Raw genomic sequence first — 20,207 nt, 5'->3', positions numbered from 1 at the left:
ACGCCACCTAGAGGAAACTTGGACAAAAAGGCATACAAACACACAATCTTATCTTAACATTCCTTTCCTTTGTATCCTTTGACGCCACCTAGAGGAAACTTGGACAAAAAGGCATACAAACACACAATCTTATCTTAACATACCTTTCCGTTGGATTCTTGACAGCACCTAGAGGAAACTTGGACAAAAATGCATACAAACACACATTCTTCTCTTAACATACCTTTCTGTTGGATCCTTTGACGGCATCTAGAGGAAATTTGGACAAAAAGGCATACAAACACACAATCTTATCTTAACATACCTTTCCTTTGGATTCTTTGACAGCACCTAGAGGAAATTTTGAGAAAAATGCATACAAACACACAATCTTATCTTAACATACCTTTCCGTTGGATCCTTGACAGCACCTAGAGGAAACTTGGACAAAAAGGCATACAAACATACAATCTTATCTTAACATACCTTTCCGTTGGATCCTTTGAAGCCACCTAGAGGAAACTTGGACAAAAAGGCATACAAACACACAATCTTATCTTAACATACCTTTCCTTTGGATTCTTTGACGGCACCTAGAGGAAATTTGGAGAAAAATGCATACAAACACACAATCTTATCTTAACATACCTTTCCATTGGATCCTTTGACGGCACCTAGAAGAAACTTGGACAAAAATACATACAAACACACAATCTTATCTTAACATACCTGCTGTCTGATCCTTTGACGCCACCTAGAGGAAACTTGGACAAAAATGCATACAACACACAATCTTATCTTAACATACCTTTCCATTGGATCCTTTGACGGCACCTAGAGGAAACTTGGACAAAAAGGCATACAAACACACAATCTTATCTTAACATACCTATCCTTTGGATCCTTTGACGCCACCTAGAGAAAACTTGGACAAAAATGCATACAACACACAATCTTATCTTAACATACCTTTCCGTTGGATCCTTTGACGGCACCTAGAGGAAACTTGGACAAAAATGCATACAACACACAATCTTATCTTAACATACCTTTCCATTGGATCCTATGACGGCACCTAGAAGAAACTTGGACAAAAATACATACAAACACACAATCTTATCTTAACATACCTTTCTGTTGGATCCTTTGACAGCACCTAGAAGAAACTTGGACAAAAAGGCATACAAACACACAATCTTATCTTAACATACCTTTCGGTTGGATCCTTTGACGGCACCAAGAGGAAACTTGGACAAAAAGACATACAAACATGCACACAATCTTATCTTAACATACCTTTCCGTTGGATCCTTTGACGGCACCTAGAGGAAACTTGGACAAAAAGACATACAAACATACACACAATCTTATCTTAACATACCTGCTGTCTGATCCTTTGATGCCACCTAGAGGAAATTTGGAGAAAAAGGCATACAAACACACAATCTTATCTTAACATACCTGCTCTCTGATCCTTGACGCCACCTAGAGGAAATTTGGAGAAAAAGGCATACAAACACACAATCTTATCTTAACATACCTGCTTTCTGATTCTTTGACGCCATCTAGAGGAAATTTGGACAAAAATGCATACAAACACACAATCTTATCTTAACATACCTGTCCGTCCAATCTTTTGACACCACCTAGAGGAAATTTGGACAAAAAAACATACAAACACACAATCTTAACTTAATATACCTTTCCGTTGGATCCTTTGACGGTACCTAGAAGAAATTTGGACAAAAAAACATACAAACACACAATCTTATCTTAATATACCTTTCCGTTGGATCCTTTGACGGCACCTAGAGGAAATTTGGACAAAAAAACATACAAACACACAATTTTATCTTAACATACCTTTCCTTTGGATCCTTTGACGCCACCTAGAGGAAACTTGGACAAAAAGGCATACAAACACACAATCTTATCTTAATATACCTTTCCGTTGGATCCTTTGACGGCACCTAGAAGAAACTTGGACAAAAATGCATACAAACACACAATCTTATCTTAACATACCTTTCCGTAGGATCCTTTGACAGCACCTAGAGGAAACTTGGACAAAAAGGCATACAAACATGCACACAATCCTATCAAAACTTACCTGCTGTCTGATCCTGGACGCCACCTAAAACATAAAATGAAATAGATAACCATACCTCACTTATAATTCTTTAAAGTGACCTATAGAAAATGGAAATAGATAAAAAAAAAAAAAAAGAAGAAAGAAATACACCTATAGAAAACAGAAAGAAAAAAACACCATAAAATGAAATATACTGAGCCAAAAAAGTTTAGCAACACTTTTTTTTTCATTGTTATTTGTTGTTTCTGTTTTTTTTTTTTTATTAAACATCATTGATATAATCCTTAGTTTTACCTGAAATTTTAAACAGTCGTACTTTTTGCCAGGTGATTGATTTCGTGCCATTTCAGCTTTGCACGTGTAATTGATGTTTCACTTTCTGTACCTGTACTTTTAAAACAAAATTTTTTTTTTTTGCACACACGTTCAGAAACACACCATTGGTAAGAAAAACACATAAAAGTTTGAAAAAATTGCATGAAGCATCAACCATGCCTCTCGGAAAATGACGGTTAGATGGCTCTTGGAATGGTTGATGCCGGCATGAGTGTTGCTGACGTCGTGGCTCGATTTTAAGTGCATAAGTCAAAAGTTTAGGGACTAGCAAATAGAAATCAACAAATTGCAACAACACAGGATAGGTCGATATGCTGTAGACCAAAAACAACAATCGTCAACATGTGGTAAGTTTTTTCTGGCCACAAGAGTAGTGCATATTGACTAAGGTTAGCTGCTGGTGTTCCTGCCAATCCTTCATTGATGCACTTAGAACATGGCAGAGAAATTGATTTTGAATAACACTATACTTATTTCCGCATTTTGACCCTCCCGTGCTCTATACAAAAAATATCCTAATGAATATGAGTGTTAAACATTCATGTTGCTTCTGACATGTCATAATTCCATTTTTTTATTATCATTTTGTAATAAAATTTCATATTTTTGTTGCTAAACTTTTTTAGCTCAGTATAGATAAACATACATCACTTTCGATTCTTTGAAGTTACCTATGCTATGTATTTTCTATAGGCTATTAAAAATATAAAGAAACTTAAAATCCAATTTATCAGAGAACAAATGCAGGTCTTTCCACAAGTAAGCATAATTTTAATAGTATTCTTAAAATTTTAATTGGATTACCTCCCATACACTAGCAAATTTACCTGACAATATCGGGATATAGGTATTTAGTCGGATCTTAACACATACTTGTGATTTGTTTAAAACCAGGTTTTCATAAAAATAAACGAAGAAATGTCGAAATATTCAGAACTTAATTAAATCTGTATTTGGGTAAGATGGTGCAAGCATACGATTTTTATTGCTTCTTACACTTTGAGAAGTGAATAAACTTTAGCTACTGTATTTAAATATTGTGTAAAAACGTTAATTATGAGCTATGAAAGTCAAGTGGCTCGAGCATTTTTCTGAGGAAGTTTTAAAAAATTGCAAAGAAATATTTTAACAGTGGGTTAGCTTTCATTAGTCTTCACTATCTATAGATTAACAAATTTTGGTTATATTTATAATTAATTTAGAATCATCATTGAAGGTGGAGCACGATTGTAGAGTTAATTAATTATATTGATGTGCCATTTGTATGCAAGAGTGACATTCCGTTGTATTATGTGCCAATTCGAAAAAGTTATGCAAGTATTGTCTCCCTTTAACAGGTTCCTTATTTTATAATATATGTTTCTGATATAATTTTGAATAATTACAGAATGTATCAATTCAATATATTTCAGCTTTAGTTATCGGTGTATCAAAAACATTGGTGTACGAATATCATTTCATAAATTTGAAACGTTTAAAATGATAACATACCAATATAAAGAACCATTCATCATTTTTTAAAAAGACTATCAATCAAAATCGAATTATTGATCATCCCTTTATGATAGATTGATTGGGAAATGAATCAGAGTTATCTAATGGTAATCAGAGAGGGACTAGCAAGCAATTTTAAATTGAAGCTTACTTATGGTTAAAACAATTTTCCACTATAAACAAATGTTACTTTATACATTTAATATAAGGACTTGGTTAGCTAAATCTACAAATTTTATTAGATATTATGAATTTTTATTACAATAGATAAATATGCTACTTACACAGCTTTTAAATTGTTTAAGTTGTCTTTGAACCAGAAAAACCATTGTCCCCTTTTTGTCCCCCTTTTTTGCCCCTTATTGCTTAATGATTTGTTCCATTACCCCTATAACAATCCTTTGTAGTATGGAAACTTGTATCATTTCAGAGAGATTTATACACTTTTAAAAAGACAAGTTTAATTGACTGAAAACTTCCACTAAAGGCTCTTAAGAGCCGGTGTCGCTCACCTTGGATCTATGTGCATATCAAACAAAGGACACAGATGGATTCATGACAAAATTGTGTTTTGGTGATGGTGATGCGTTTGTAGATCTTACTTTAATGAAAATTCTTGCCACTTACAATTTTCTTTATCTATAATAAAATTGGCCCTTTAGTAACAGAGGAAAATATTTTGTAAAAATTAACAAAATTAATGAAAATTGTTGAAAATATTAATTGACTATAAAGGGCAATAACTCCTTAAAGGGTCATCTGACTATTTTGGTCATGTTGACTTATTTCTACATCTTACTTTGCTGAACACTATTATATTATATTATTATTATTAAACATAGATATTTTTTAACAATTTAATTTCCTGTCAAATTTGCTCTAAATGCTTTGGTTTCAGAGTTATAAGCCAAAATCTACATTTTACCCCTATGTTCTATTTTTAGCCATGGCAGCCATCTTGGTTAGTTGGCCCGGTCACCGCACACATTTTTTAAACTAGATACCCTAATTATGATTGTGGCTAAGATTGGTTAAATTTGGCCCAGTAGTTTCAGAGGAATTTTTATCAAAGATTACAAAAATTTACGAAAAATTGGTAAAAAATAACTATAAAGGGCAATAACTCCTGAAGTGGTCAACTGACCATTTTAGTCATGTTGACTTATTTGTAGATTTTACTTTTCTGAACATTATTGTTGTTTGTAGTTTATATCTATCTATAATAATATTCAAGATAATAATCAAAGACGGCAAAATTTCCGTAAAATTACCAATTCAGGGGCAGTAACTCAACAAGCCATTGTCCAATTAAACTGAAAATTTCAGGGCAGATAGATCTTAACCTGATAAAAATTTTTAATCCATGTCAGATTGCACTAAATGCTTTGTTTTCAGAGTTATAAGCCAAAATCTACATTTTACCCCTATGTTCTATTCTTAGCCATGGCAGCCATCTTGGTTGGTTGGCCGGGTCACCAGACACTTTTTTAAACTAGATACCCTAATGATTGATTGATTGTTGGTTGCTTTACGCCGCATTAGCACAAAAAGGCTATATCGCGGCGAAGATAGTGATTATACCCTAATGATGATTGTGGCCAAGTTTGGTTAAATTTGGCCCAGTAGTTTAAGAGGAGAAGATTTTTGTGAAAGCTAACGACGCTGGACGACGCTGGACGACGCTGGACGCCAAGTGATGAGAAAAGCTCACTTGACCTTTGGGCCAGGTGAGCTAAAAATGCTTATTTGGGCCCCTTTTTGGCCCCTAACTTATTAAAACCCTTCGAGCAAGAACCCAAAAACTCAATTCCTTTGTAGTTAGAAACCTTGTAGTATAATTTCAGAGAGATCCATACACTTAAACTATTAACTAGAAAAATGCTTCTTTTTGGCCCTTTTTTAGCCTCTTATTCCTAAATGTTTAGGGATATTAACCCCAGACTGACACCAAACATTCCTTTCATTATATGGAACCTTGTGGTACATTAGGTACAATGTCAGAGAGATCCATACAATTAAACATAAGTTATTGTCCCGAAACTTCAAAAATGCTTGTTTTGGCCCCTTTTAGGCCCTTAATTCCTTGCCTGTTTGCCCCATAACCCTTAAAAGAAATCCCAACCTTCTACTAATTAGTATGAACATTATGGTACAATTTCAGAGTGATTGAAATACTTATACACAACTTATTGTCCTGAAACAAGATAAATGTATGTTTTGGGCCTCCAAAATCAATCCCAACCTTCCTTTTGTGGTTATAAATATATATATATATAATATATAATGTGAACATTTCCTCTCAAAGTTGTCATTGTAAATTACAAATACAAAATTTGTTCTAATTTTTTAGCAGACAATATATGATTTACGCATGGAAACATGATGTACCTTTATTTTACCAACTATACTTTTCATTAAAATCAATATTTGAACGGGGACGGCAAAGTAAACTTTAACATAAACAATGATTTCAATGTATCCGTTAGCTTCAAATAGAAACAGGATAAAGGATATTTATAAATAAATGCATATACTTTTGTAATTGTATAGTAAGATGGTCGACTGCTGGACAAAAGTCCTTCTAGCACCGAAAAAACCCACATTTGCTTCAGCCCACAAAACACAGTTATCATGTTTAAATTGAGTAAGTCATGGACATTTGCTTTTAAGTTGTTAATCAAATATTCTACATTTATCTTTCAGCATGTTCATTTTTTGTTTGTATAAAAGTTTGCTCACATCATAATCCATAGTATGTTTAATACATCTATTCTTTCTTTAGCGTAGACCATCACACTTTAGCGTGACCATCATACTTTAGTGTCCCAATCGCACTTTAGAGTCCTACATATATAAACCCCGAAACCAAATTTCAGAAATCCTTGTATTGTAGTTCCTGAGAAAAATTAGACGAAAAATATTTATGGGACGGACAGACTGATGAACTGATGGCTGGATCGACAGACAGAGGTAAAACAGTATTACCTACCCCCACCTCCCCCCTTTTTCAAAAGGGGGAAGGGGGTAAAATGAGTTGTAAAATGTTAATATTTTTGAACTATGAGATTTCAAGTTATTAGAACATATATTATAGACATTAAGTAACTATAAAGAATTGTATTACTGTATATACTTTATATAAATTATAAAATACATTTCATTCGAGTATAAGGGAGCTACCATTTCATTTTTATTGGGGGGGGGGGGGGCTAGGATGAAATTTGAAAAAAATAGGCAGGACAGGAGTTTTGAGTAAAAAAAAAAGGCAGGATGAGACACTTGCAAAAAAAAAAAAAGTCAGGACGACAATTTAGGTAAAAAAAAGTCAGGATAAACTAAAAAAAAAAGGCAGGACCGAACAGAGTGAAAAATAAAAAGGCAGGACAGAGATTACAGCTAAAAAAAAATGCAGGACAAAACTTTTCAACCTAGCCCCCCCATAAAAATCAAATGGTAGCTCCCTAATTTGAAAAAGAAATTTTGGACTAATTTGTAATGATTTTTCAAGCTGTTTCTCCAACTAATTTGAAAACTACTTTTCAAGCCGTTTCTCCAACTAATTTGAAAACTATTTTTTATTATCTAACAAATTTTAACATAGTTTCAAATACAATTGTAATCAGCAAATACTTACATCATCATTATCTGGCAACTAAAATGAAATTGTCTGCCTGTAGGTGTCAGGACTGAACTTTCATCTGGGCTCATCCATCTGTAATACAAAAAAAAATTATTCTTATATGTATGAGAAAACAGTTAGTAATTGAAATAAAAAATATACTTAAATCAAAGTAATATGAAGATATCCAAATTGACAATCAGAAACTTTTCTTTCGTTCTGTTAGACTAAATTAGAGAAAAGATTTTCAAGCCCATGATACGCTGGACGCTTTTGAAGAATAAAGTTCCATAAGTCCTCAATGTTATAAATTTATAAAAAAAAAATAATTAAAGGAGGTTTTAATTTAATAGGTAGAAACCCGTCACCAAATTTTCATGAAAACTGCTCAAAGCACTTGAGTTATTGTCTGAAAAACGGGAAAATTCCCAATTTTTTATGAATAAAATCTCATGACTTATAAAACACAAAATTTAAAATTTATAAAGATTGAAAGGGAGTTTACCTCAAAACATTTTAAAAATAATTATCAAAGTTTTAATGCCAATTGGTTTTAAGCATTTGAGTTATTGTTGGACAAGGTATACCATAATATGTCCCTTAAATGGGTGTATAAAATTAAAAAGATGGGGTATGATAAGACAACTCTCCACAAGAGACCAAATGACACAGAAATTAACAACTATAAGACAGCCTGCGTAATGACAATATGTCTGGAGGATGTGGTATTTCAATAAACCTTCTGATCATCACAAGCCAATGAAAAGTGTTCAGACCCTGCATGCAGCTAAAAGACATTAATAAAGATGAGTAAACAGTCCAACGAGAATTCAAATGATCTAAAATAAAAGTTTTGACATTCATGCACAGCCCATAACTCACAATTTTCAGGAAGTGATATTACAATGAAAGATGACCTTAATATCACTCAGGTAACAAACTTTTAGAAAACATGATATGCTGAAGGCCACAACAAATTAATTTCTAGTTCTTCTTACACTTATCAAAAAAAAAAAAGGGTAGCAAGAGAGCAAGCTAAAGAATTTTTACTAGCGACCAATATTATTTTTGAAATATATTAAAAAAATAAAATCTATGAAAAATATTTTATGCCACCTACTAACGTCTCAAAGAGATAATGTTTAAGCAAGGGTTTTTAATCCAGAGTTCTGAACTCTGTACACAATGCATCATATCTAACATTCATATTTTTGACCGCATGCAGTGATATTAATGCCCCACTCTGGCGAGGGTTTTACTTCAAGTTTGAGAAAGCCCTATGGTGACCATATTTCTAGTCCCCAGTCACCAAAGGGGGGGGGGGAGAAAAATTTAATAGCAATCAGATCTTTATGTATATGGTATATATTGCTCTGTGTTGAAGGCTATATTGTGTGTGAACTGTATTGGTTACATACCTCAACATATTTGGTCTCTGGTGAAAGTTTGTCTCATTGACAATCATACAAATTATTTTTAAAAGATTAAGTACATTGTTCAGTTGGATTGAAGTGCTATTTCAATTACCACAAACACTTTCTTATCAAATGTCTTGCTTTATAACTTTGTAACGATACTAAAAAATATAAATTAAAGTTTGGAGGAAAAAAACTTGGTCAAGGTCAGATTAACCATGCCAGACAGACATGTACAGCTGACAATTCTTCCATACAAATATAGTTAATCGACCTATTGCTTATACATGAAGTTCATGAAAAACAGACCAAAATACAAAAACTTCACAATGAGCAGTAAACCATGAAAAAGAGGTCAAGGTCAGATGAACCATGCCAGGCAGGCATGTACAGCTAACAATTCTTCCATACAACAAATATAATTGACCTATTGCTTATAGTTTAAGAAAAACAGATCAAAACAATGAGCAATGGACTGTGAACATGAGGTCAAATAAAAAATGTGCGACTGACAAATAGATCATAGAATATTTCCATACACCAAATATAATTGACCAATTGCATATAGTATTAGAAAAAAAAGACCAAAACTCAAAAACTTAACTTTGACCACTGAACCATGAAAATGAGGTCAAGGTCATGACACCTGCCAGCTAGACATGTACACCTTACAATTATTCCATACTCCAAATGTAGTAGACCTATAATTGCATTGCAAACAGTATAAGAAACTGAACCATGAAAATGACGTCAAGGTCAGATGTTACCTGCCTGAGTTGGACATGTACACCTTACAGAGCTTTCATACATAGAGTTTTCAACACCTTTTTCTTGTAGTATAAGAGATGTGGATTTCACCATCAAAACTTCACCTTGTTCACTGATCCATGAAATGAGGTCAAGGTCAAATGAAAACTGTCTAACGGGCATGAGGACCTTGCAAGGTACTCACATACCTTTTAACCTGAAGCTGGACAGATGGATAGATGAACGGACGGACAAACGAAAAGACGGACAACGAAAACAGACGCACAGACCAGGAAACATAATGCCCTCCACTATTGTAGGTGGTGCATAAAAAAAGTTAACAAATTATAATAGTATCATTGTGGTACCACTCCAATGCATTGCACTGCACTGCCATTATTGGGATTATCTCTTCATCCATTTTATATTGTCATCAAGACATTGCAAAATCTTCCAAATTATTCAGAGGCGTCAGTGCTTAATATAGTGCCAAATTGTGGACTTCCACTATATAAGCCTTTAAACATATTGCATTATCAGTCTGATTAAAATTTTTGTTTTATAAATTTGAAGACGCAGGTTTCTTTTATAAAAAAGTACTTTTTTCTATACAGAAATTTCAGCTGTATAAATATGTTGACTATTTTTGAAATTCAGGTGGTTTATATTATCAGAGGAATTACTTTCGGGAAAGTGTTTACTTTTGTGAAATATAAAATAATTTGAGTTTTAATAAGGCAAGGATTTTTAATTTATTGGTTTATTGGTAGACTAAATTCTTTGAAATTTTCATGTAGAAATTTCATTCTTTTTTTATTTTCCATTTAAAACTTTCTGTCATGAAGTCATGTAAAATAAACTTATCTAGTTCTCCTGAAAAGTTATTTTTGTTGATGACCTGTACCTTGACATTTTAGTAATTAAAATTGTTCCTTTTCATCTGTTCATTAGGTTAAATTTATAATTTCATAACTATAGCTTTCTTGACATTTTTAGATAAGAGAAATCATATGGGAAAAAAACATGATAAGTTAATTAATTCAAAATAATGCTTAGCTTACCTCTGACACATATTGTGCATGTAGCACATTTCCATAGTGACCATAAAATATGATTTTGTTGTATCATTTATGTTTTTGGCAGGACCTACACAAATTAATATACAGGTTGCCACCCCCAGGTGGAGATAACCCTTAAATTTGGGACTGTCCATCAGTCAATGGGGTGACATTTTACTAGCTGTTGAATAAAAAATTTGATTTTTTAACTTAAAAGGGGGAAAATTTTTGGACATGTTTTGACCATACAATACCAGATCCAGAACTTATCATAAAGAGGGACTGCTGACCGTCCTAAGGGGGGCCCACTCCAGTCTTGCTTCAGTGAATCCCTATATAATCAACCAAATCTTTCAAAAGAAAGCCCCCCCCCCCCCCTTGGACCCTCCAATGGTTCTTTTGGTAAAGTTTCTTCAAATAATATAATTATGTGCTCATTTGTACTAAGTGATTTTTACAATAATTTTTTTTTATATCACTTGAATATTGTTGAAGTGTATCCCTCATAATAGGGATAGTCATTACATTGATAGGTTATCCCTCATTTGAGGGTTGTTCCCAACCTGAAATGGTTGATATAGTTGTCAGTACAACAAAAATGATAGACTCAACTATACAATCCTGTCAAGCACTGAATATGGTTTATACTACATAATACTTTATAGACCTGTTTTTTTCTTCTATTTATTTCTATGGCATGTTATTTCAACTCGATTTACACCAACAACAAAAAACACGCACGCCGTGCAGGTCGAGTAGACCCGCCAGGGAAAACAAATTCAAAGCAGATAACTGAATTATGAAATTTGAATGTTAAATCTTCTTTATGGATTGTCTTTTTATAAACTCGTTTTCAACATCCACCAAAATAAACTTGACATTTTGTGCAACACTTCTATTACTATTCCATTAATTTGTTAACATGTTATCATTAAAGAAAGAATAAAACTTACCTTATGCAAGAGACTTTCCAACCTAAGTGAAATTTATCCTAAGTGAACAGCCTGTTTCGTGTAACTAGTAATTCAAAATGAATTCCGTGATAAAGTGTTCACAAACTAGAACAAAAGAACTATTCCGCCAAATCATATAGTGCCCAAAAACGTAGCCGTGACTGAGGCATTTTGTCTAATGAACCATGAAGCCTAAATATACAGTATTGTGAAATCTGTTCAAGTTAAAAACATAAGTTAATTTAACCTTTCTAAAGCCGTATCAAAAAGATACGCCAACTTCTGTTAGGTTTTTATTTTTGGTGATTTTTAGGTGCAAAGACACTTGAAAATAAGGATATTTTTTTTTTCATCAGTATCAATTAGTTTTCTAGTTTGCAGAAAAACAGCATTTTGAACCATTCCAAGACTGTATTATGAAGTTCTTGAATTGAAAAAAAAAAGTTTTCAGTCCTGAAATGGTCAGGTAGGCTGTTCCCTGTTCCACAGAGTTCTGAGTAGCAGCTGCAAATTTAAAACTTTTCTTACCAAACTGTGTAGTTTTTACATGTGTTATATCCAGTATCTTATTATATCTGAAAGAATATTTAAATTACAATCTTTTACATTTAAGAGATCATGTAAATAGACAGGTACTAATTCATTAACTATATTAAAAGTTTCCAGTACCATTGATATTTGTCTTTAATATGCAGTGAAGGCATCTTAACCTTTTCAAACAACTGTCGATATGAGCTTGAATGGTCTTCGTACACAAACCTCAGTGCTATTTCTTACTCTTTTTATTTTTGGAATTTTTATTGTTACAGAATTGCCATGCCAAAGAATAGAACCTGGTGGGGAACCCCTTTATGGATGTACGCCTAACTGCTAAGAATACTATTAATTTTAATTTGTTGTTTCCTGTTTGTGAAATAAGATTTAAGAAGTGAAATAGAATAAAAAAAGACACCATATTTATATGGTGATGATTTATCAAGCAGAATTTCATGTGGTAGACAATCAAAGACCTTCGAAAGGTCTTCTAGAACAGCAGCTATATATATACTGTTTGTTATCTAATACTGCATGCTTACCTTCTAGCAGTCGTAACAGTGTGGTCTGACATCAATGACCAGGTCTAAAAGCACACAGATAAGCGAGATGAACAATATTTTTCCAAAAAATTACCAAGTTGAATTTCAAACACCTTTTCATAAATTTTAGAAAAATGGAAGGCTTTTTATGTCTTTGTCAAGTTGGTTGTTGTTGTTTTTTTTTTTGTTGTTTTTTTTTTTTGCAGTGCTGCTACTTGAAACTGCCTGAGTCTATCAGGTAATACACCAGTTTCTAAAAATAGCTGTATCAATGTTGTTAACTGCGGCACGATTAAAGGTTTACAATATTTCACTACGTTCTTTTTAATCATCCTGAAATCCCAGAGGTGAAAGACCCTAAATGGCCCCAGATTCCATGTGCATTTGAAACTCAGTTGATTTCTGTCAAATTGATACAAGTTTTTTTTTGTAAATTTGGTATTGGTGATTGTATAATATTCGCTCATAACCGTTTCTGTACCCATTAAAATAAAAAAATACACCAAAATCGTCATGTAATGCCTATAACTCATATCAACCCAAATCTGCCTTGGCAACGTATTGAATTGGTGCGACCGTGAAAGGAATACCATACAGCTTCTAATATAAAAAATAAGATGATATGGTATGATAGCCAATGATACAACTCTTCAGGAGAGACCAAATGACGTAGCAGTCAACACAACAAGCGGTTACTGTACGGACTTCAACAATGAGAAGATAAAAAAAGGGGAGCAAAACAGCTATAAAATTAAAGACCGGCCCCGAAATGACAAATATAGAACAATTAAAACTACCAAACTTGAGGTCTGATTTATAATGTGCAAAACAATAAACGAAAAACCTATACGACATTCAACAAACGACAACCGCTGAATAACAAGATCCTAAATTTGGAACAGGCACCAAACCCTTCCCTATAACCAGGGACAGTGGAGTTACAGTACAAAGTACGAACAAAAAATAAAAATCATTTGAAAAAGGCTTTACTCATCAGTTTGATACATAGCATAAGAAAACTGACAGAATACAAAAGAATACACAGTACATATCAGAGAGTAAACTGATAAAGCATTTGAAATAGAAATAATATAAACTCATACTTCAAAATTAGAAACACTGGTTTAAAAAGGATACACATCCTATCCTAATGACATGTTCTGAGCATTGTGTTTTGTTTCGTTGAGTATGGTACTGACCGGACTTTACTAAATTCAAAGCATGGTAAAACATGAGGGAAGAAAGAGATTCGAAATTCCGACTGGAACTGAACTCCCGGCCAGTAAGCCGCCAGTTACATAATGTTTACAGACTTTACAATGGAACTTGAATTAAAAGTCGCCAAATTCATTACAAAAAATAATGTATCTTAAAAGGGAGCCATTGGGATAATGTTATTGGTCCTGATCTGGAACACAAAATTTTCTATGAAAAGCCAGTCATGAAACTATCCTTTTCAAAACAATTTTACGAAGTGACTAACGGGAACTTGTTATCGCTCACACCCGTCACAATGAATCATTTTGCAATATGCGCCTTGTTTTTAACAACATATATGTGGACTATAAACCTTTGAAGATGACATTCACCTATTTCAGTAGAAAACTGCTGGACTTTACCCCGGAATAGTTTTTTGTTGTTTAAAAGTTACTTTTAAACCAAAGGCCATTGGGCGAGATAAAATGTTTATTAATACATGTGTAAACGAACTGTTCAACACGTGAACCTAAACGCATGTAATACCTATTAGTGAACAAATACCAATTGATAAAAAAGAACCTTGAACTATTATAAGAAGATATATCTGTACTTATGTTATAACCATTATTAGGTGTCGAAGGTAACGTAAGTCTTTTTTGTCTTTATCATTTACATTTAGTCAATACATTCAATCGCAGTTTTAATTCATATATTTTATTGGATTTTCTATCTTTAATGTATTTGTTGTACATTTGTAGATAATCGAATCGATACGAAACCATTTAAGAATCTCTGAACAGAACGTATATGAAATGGTAAGTCAAAAGATAATCAAATGTAACCAAGATCAATAGACAACTTTTTACATGTACATGCAACTTATCTATTTGTATGCTACATATTTTGATGTGTTTTTGTTTAACCTTTTTCCGGAATACTATTTATTCTATTCTTTCAAATCGCAACCCTCGGAATAACATTGTATTGCTGTTCAAAAAATATTGGGTAATTATAAGTAAAATACAACAATTTTATTTTCCTTGTTTTGCTCTAAAATATGTTGTAAATACTCAGTTAGGACAAATGCGGCGTTTAAATTGCTAAAAAAATTGTTAACGCATTCGTTGATCACTGCAACGCAATTATTATATACGGTTAAGAAAACTGCAATAGTGTTTAATAATTTCATGGCACCACACTCTTGTTTTAATAAATTTATGCATCCGTTTTAAGATTATATAAATATACTGTATCCATTTATCAGTTCAGCCGGGTTTATTAGTTATCGGTTTTTATCGGAGATTATATTTTGATTTAAATTAAAGACATCCAAGGTCGGATGTCTGTCTCTGGGAAGGTCACACGAGTAGAAGTACAAATTGTCAAGTACAAGTCTAAAAAATAAATTGCCTATATGTATAACAATAGTTCGGTTAAGTCCTATCAGAGTCTTTGGTCCTAACAACAACCCTGTAATACTCAGGATTCAGTTACGGATCCAGAAGTTTTCTTAAAGGGTGAAAAAGGGGGTGGGGCGCACTGACTACTTAAAAAAAGGGGGGGTCTGCTCCAGACATGTCGCAGTGACTCCATATATAATCAACCAAATTTACCTCACAAAAAGGTTGGCCCGGGCATCCTTCCTCCTTAATCCGCCTCTGGGATTGTGAACAGGTTTGATCAAGATCCATCGGAGAGTATTTAAAAAAAGTCAATATGAAAGGTCATTTTAGGGCCAAAACCTAAATAAGGAGTCAATTAACGATTTCCATCACTTTTTTTCTTGTAGATCTTGTCTTACTGGTGATTTAAGATGTAATTTAGTTTCTCTTTATCTGGTACCAAAATGATTTGAATCAGTAAATCGGCCAAGAATTATCATTTATGAGCAGTAACTACAAGAAATCGATCCTCAAATTCAATTTTATGTAATTATATTACCATTTCTATTTATGGTTTTTAAGACTAAAGCAACGAATTCCAAACAATGAAGATTTCTACACAAACAATAAATCCTTATGTCTATATTCATAACTAGAACAAAGATGCAGTATTGTCACCGTACTTTATAGCCAGTAAAAGTTACAAAGCAGGTTTTCTTTTGGTTTTTTTTACATTTCTGAATGTTTAAAAATTGTCTTCCAACTAATTTCCTATTTAAATTTTTTTTTTAATTTTTCATTACAGGCAAGTGGATTTTTAAGAACAATTGCAAGATGGGCTGTATTTATTGTGATCCTAGGTTGGCATTTATTCCGAGATATAGTGGGATATGTTATACCAGCATTGAAACCAACACCAGATAATGGAGCATTGAAGTCATCATGAAACTAAATCAAAACTTTTCCATCACAATTTAAAAGCATTATCATTTTTGTATGTATTAAAGCATAATAACAAATAAATTTAATAAACATTTTGTATGAAGAAACATACAGATTTCAGTTACTTACAAATGTAGTATAATGTCAAAGAGACACCAAACCCAGCAACATGAAATACAAAAGAACTCTAGTGGTTACACGTAGTACATTGAACAATTTCTAAAAATGCTTTTCAAATAACATTTTGAAGTCATCTCTTCATTTATCATTTTGGGGCCTTTTGTAGCTGACTATGCAGTATGGGCTTTGCTCATTGTTGGAGTCTGTATGGAAACCTATAGTTGTTAATTTCTGTGTCATTTGGTTTCTTGTGAAAGTTGTCTAATTGTCAATCATAACACATCTTCTTTTTTATGTTCAGAGTTGTTAAATGTGAACAGTTCAGTACATTGCTAGTGAAAGTTTGTATATATGTAACAAGTAAAGTGTAACAACAAATGTTCTTACCATCCCATTCACTTTATTGACTTTTTAAATCCTTTAAAGAATGGTAGGCAATAAAAGGAACACTGGTCTCAAACAAGTTTGGTTTTAATACTTCTATCAAAATGACCTTTTATAAGAAATCAGTTCTAGTAAGATGATTTCAATCTGCAATTCGATTTATTGTTGTTTGCTAATTAACATCCAGTGGCCAATATTTCATGCAACCCTCTTTTTCAATCTTTATAATAAAGAGTACATAAAAGAAGAATCATGGACAATAAAAACATGTAGATCTACAGGAAAAAGACTTAATCTTATAATAACAGTATAATAAATGCCAACCAGATGCTCCGCAGGGCGCAGCTTTATACAACCACAGAGGTTGAACCCTGAACGGTTGGGGCAAGTATGGACACAACATTCAAGCTGGATTCAGCTCTAAATTTGGATTGTGATTAAATAGTTGACACAGCATAGGTTTCTGACACAGAATGAATGTGGTCTAATGAACTTAAAATATTTTTTTTGCCTTTGAGCAATTCACTATGCTGTTGAATATTAATCCTCTCAAAAAAATGTTTGAAGAAATTTTCTTTTTATTTATGAAATCTGAAATGAGAAAAATTTAACCCCCCACCCCCATTTGTTTTCACATCCCCCTTTCCCTTTTTCCAAAACTGATCTCAATTCAAATTTCTAATGGAGTTTGCAACAATAACTACACATTTAAATACATCATAAAATATTAAAATGTAAAATAAAGTGCTTGTTATCACTGAATGGTAAAGATTGTTTTAATTTATCAGTTGGTAGAAAAAGTGAATATACATTGTATATTGTATAAAACAATGATTTAAGTTGATTCAACTACTATTCTGGACAAAGAAAGATAACTCCAATTGAAATATTAATTATATATCTGTATTGTATAAAACAAAGATTTAAGTTGATTCAACTACTATTCTGGACAAAGAAAGATAACTCCAATTGAAATTGCAATTAGATATTTCTTGCTATTGTGCAATACTGAGTAATTGAAAATATTTGCTATTGCACAATACTGTGCAATTGAAGATTTCTTGCTATTGCGCAATACTGTGCAATTGAAATTTTCTTGCTATTGCACAATACTGTGCAATTGAAGATTTCTTGCTATTGGTGAATACTGTGCAATTGAAAATTTCTTGCTATTGCACAAAACTTAATATAATAATTTTGGATCCTGATTTGAACCAACTTGAAAACTGGGCCCATAATCAAAAATCTAAGTACATGTTTAGATTCAGCATATCAAAAAAGCCCAAGAATTCAATTTTTGTTAAAATCAAACTTAGTTTAATTTTGGACCCTTTGGGCTTTAATGTAGACCAATTTGATAACGGGACCAAAAGTTAAGAATCTACATACACAGTTAGATTTGGCATATCAAAGAACCCCAATTATTCAATTTTTGATGAAATCAAACAAATTAAGTTTAATTTTGGACCCCGATTTGGACCAACTTGAAAACTGGGCCAATAATAAAAAATCTAAGTACATTTTTAGATTCAGCATATCAAAGAACCCCAAGGATTCAATTTTTGTTAAAATCAAACTAAGTTTAATTTTGGACCCTTTGGACCTTAATGTAAACCAAATTTGAAAACGGGACCAAAAATTAAGAATCTATACACAGTTAGATTCAGCATATCAAAGAACCCCAATTATTCAATTTTTGATTAAATCAAACAAAGTTCAATTTTGGACCCTTTGGGCCCCTTATTCCTAAACTGTTGGGACCAAAACTCCCAAAATCAAACCCAACCTTCCCTTTATGGTCATAAACCTTGTGTTTAAATTTCATAGATTTCTATTAACTTATACTAAAGTTATTTTGCGAAAACCAAGAATAATGCTTATTTGGGCCCTTTTTTGGCCCCTAATTCCTAAACTGTAGGAACCAAAACTCCCAAAATCAATCCCAACCGTCCTTTTGTGGTCATAAACCTTGAGTCAAAATTTCATAGATTTCTATTCACTTAAACTAAAGTTATAGTGCGAAAACCAAGAAAATGCTTATTTGGGCCCTTTTTGGCCCCTAATTCCTAAAATGTTGGGACCAAAACTCCCAAAATCAATCCCAACCTTCCTTTTGTGGTCATAAACCTTGTGTTAAAATTTCATAGATTTCTATTCATTTTTACTAAAGTTGGAGTGCGAAAACTAAAAGTATTCGGACGAAGACGCAAGACGACGCAGGACGACGACGCCAACATGATAGCAATATACGACGAAAAATTAAAATTTTTGCTGTCGTATAAAAACAAAATCACTAACAAAACAGTAGTAACACTATGTCCTGTCAATTTATGATAAATTTGCTGAAGTTCGCTCAACATACTTTACCTGCTCATATGAAAAATCATACAGTGCTACATTCTTATGTTAATATAGGTCTTTAGACATCAGAATTACTAACCAGTGCATATTGTTTCTATAACAACTTAGACAAAGTTAACGGATACCCAAAGACCCAAAAAGAAAGTGACATTTCTGTTTATTATAACAGATAGGATTACTATATGTTTTTCAACTGTGGTTTCTTTTGCAGACATTTTTAGCAATGAACACTTTTGGCCATTCTAACTGTAAGATAGCATTACTGGTTACTTGAAGTGAAAAGCATATTGAGAAGTGGGTACTACCTGTCAACTTTATGTAATATAGCTCACCACTACAGCTAAGATAAATAGAACTGGTTATAAAAGAATAGGTAGAATTGAGTATGGAAACCAGAAATGTGTCAAAAAGACAACAACCTGACCCAAGACCTGAATTTAGGTACATTTTTATGCCCCATCTAATATAGTAGAGGGACATTATGTTTTCTGGTCTGTGTGTTGTTCGTTCTTCCGTCTGTTTGTTTGACCGTCTGTCCAGATTCAGATTAAGGTTTTGGTAAAGATAGTTTTTGATGAAGTTGAAGTAATCAACTTGAAACTTAGTACACATGTTCCCTTATGATATGATCTTTCTAATTCAATGCCAAATTATATTTTTTTCCCCAATTTCACGGTCCACTGACCATAGATAAAGTTAGTGGGAGTGGGGAATCCGTGTACTATAGACACATTCTTGTTTGTACATAAATTAGGCTGTTAGTTTTCTTGTTTGAATTGTTATACATTTGTCAATTCTGGGCCTTTTATAGCTGACTATGGCATATGGGCTTTGCTCATTGTTAATTTTTGAGTTGTTTGGTCTCTTGTGGAGAGTTGTCTCACTGGCAATCATACTACATCTTCTTTTTTATAAGTTCATTAATGAGTTTTTAACACACAGAGGAAATCCTGCATCCTAAGATTTAGCAGTAATGTATACTAGTTCAGTGAAATGGACAACACACTAAACTATGAAACATAAATGAACCAACATAAAATAAAAAAGAA

The 20,207-nt window shown here is 32.8% G+C and overlaps 2 long non-coding RNA genes across 5 annotated transcripts in view; one reads left to right on the top strand and one right to left on the bottom strand.

Annotated features, from left to right (window-relative positions):
* Positions 1–16,402, top strand: part of LOC139520387 (uncharacterized) — a 33,524-nt gene extending 17,122 nt beyond the window's left edge. Inside the window, exons 1-3 of one of the 4 annotated variants that reach the window (XR_011663871.1) lie at positions 12,529–12,550; positions 14,728–14,784; positions 16,157–16,402. This is a non-coding gene — a long non-coding RNA (uncharacterized lncRNA). Of the gene's footprint in view, positions 1–12,528; positions 12,551–14,503; positions 14,615–14,727; positions 14,785–16,156 lie in introns of those variants that run through there. The other 3 variants (XR_011663869.1, XR_011663870.1, XR_011663872.1) reach the window with 3 other exon arrangements.
* Positions 278–11,974, bottom strand: LOC139520391 (uncharacterized). The gene is made up of 3 exons (XR_011663875.1): positions 11,694–11,974; positions 7,536–7,613; positions 278–2,113 (listed from the first exon to the last, which is right to left on the bottom strand). It is a non-coding gene; the product is annotated as an uncharacterized lncRNA (long non-coding RNA).
* Positions 16,403–20,207: the final 3,805 nt, after the last annotated feature.

Source organism: Mytilus edulis, chromosome 4, assembly GCF_963676685.1.
Source record: "Mytilus edulis chromosome 4, xbMytEdul2.2, whole genome shotgun sequence".
Lineage (NCBI taxonomy): Eukaryota > Metazoa > Mollusca > Bivalvia > Mytilida > Mytilidae > Mytilus > Mytilus edulis.
Note: the sequence above shows the minus strand (reverse complement) of the source record. Positions and strands in the feature narration are given on the sequence as shown.